The sequence below is a fragment of the Colobus angolensis genome, unplaced genomic scaffold, assembly GCF_000951035.1.
Source record: "Colobus angolensis palliatus isolate OR3802 unplaced genomic scaffold, Cang.pa_1.0 Scaffold85, whole genome shotgun sequence".
NCBI classification, from domain to species: domain Eukaryota; kingdom Metazoa; phylum Chordata; class Mammalia; order Primates; family Cercopithecidae; genus Colobus; species Colobus angolensis.
The window spans coordinates 6,162,307-6,163,755 of NW_012122376.1; the positions used below are offsets into that span (position 1 = coordinate 6,162,307).

At 44.3% G+C, this 1,449-nt stretch overlaps 1 protein-coding gene across 1 annotated transcript in view; it reads right to left on the reverse strand.

Moving 5' to 3' along the window:
• DMBT1 (deleted in malignant brain tumors 1) overlaps positions 1-1,449 on the reverse strand; it is a 91,749-nt gene that overhangs the window by 51,904 nt on the left and 38,396 nt on the right. The window lies entirely within an intron of this gene.

Below are 1,449 nucleotides of genomic sequence, written 5' to 3' on the forward strand. Positions count from 1 at the left end.
CATGAAAACTACTCAATTTCTGGTTCCTGTCACTTGCTCCCCATGTGTCTGCCCAAGTCTTCAACCCAGTGAGCTCAGCAAGGGACACAGGCCTCGCTGGAGACCAGTCTGATCCCTCCGATCTCTGAAGTGTGGGATATCCTCTTCTCAGGTACAAAGGGTTTGCCTGCCCCATCCACTGACACATGTGTTGCGGGAAGTCAGGGACCCCAAACGGAGGGAACGGCTGAAGCCGCAGCAGAAGAACATAAATTGTGAAGATTTCACGGACATTTATTAGTTCCCCAAATTAATACTTTTATAATTTCTTACACCTGTCTTTACTGTAATCTCTGAACATAAATTGTGAAGATTTCATGCACACTTATCGCTTCCCCAATCAATACCCTTGTGTTTTCCTATGCCTGTTTTTACTTTAATCTCTTAATCTCATCATCTTCTTCATAAACTGAGGAGGATGAATGTCGCCTCAGGACCCTGTGATTGTATCAACTGCACAAATTGTTTGTAGAACATGTGTGTTTGAACAATATGAAATCTGGGCATCTTAAAAAAAAAGAACAGGATAACAGTGAGATTCAGGGAGCAAGAGAGGTAACTTTGAACTGGCTGCCGGTGAGCTGGACGGAACAGAGCTATATTTCTCCTCTTTTATAAGCAAATAGGAGAAATATTGCTGAATTCTTTTTCTCAGCAAGGAACATCCCTGAGAAAGAGAATGCGCCCTGAAGGTAGGCTTATAGACGGCCCCTTTTAAGGCGTCCTGTCTTTTATGATTGAAGCCGAAGGGATGAAACAAGCCCTGGTCTCCTGTAGCGCTCCCAGGCTTATTAGGTGGAGGAAAATTCCCACCTAATAAATTTGGTCAGACAGGTTGTCTGCTCTCAAACCCTGTTTCCTGATAAGATGTTATCAATGATAATGCGTGCCCGAAATTTCATTAGCAATTTTAATTTCACCTCACCTGGTGGTCCTGTGATCTCACCCTGCCTCCATTTGCTTTGTGATATTTTATTACCTTGTGAAGTATGTGATCTCTGTGACCCACACCCTATTCGTGCACTCCCTCCCCTTTTGAAAATTGCTAATAAAAGCTTGCTGGTTTTACAGCTCAGGGAACATCACGGATCCTGCCGACATATGATGTCTCCCCCAGACACCGAGCTTTAAATTTCTCTCTCTTGTGCTCTTTCCCTTTATTTCTGAACCCAGCTGAGACACTTAGGAAATAGAAAAGAACCCACATTAAACATTGGGAGCAGGTTTTCCCGATACACACGGACTAATGGGCACATCTGATACCATTGCTGAGCCTCCGACCATTGGAGCTAAAGTGTTAGAAGGATCAGGGAGGTGCCCAAAGGAGTAGAAAGTCTCCTAGCAAGTGGAGGCACCAGAAATATATAATATCTCTCTCCCTGCACGAGCATGGCCTCTGCCTTTCTGGAT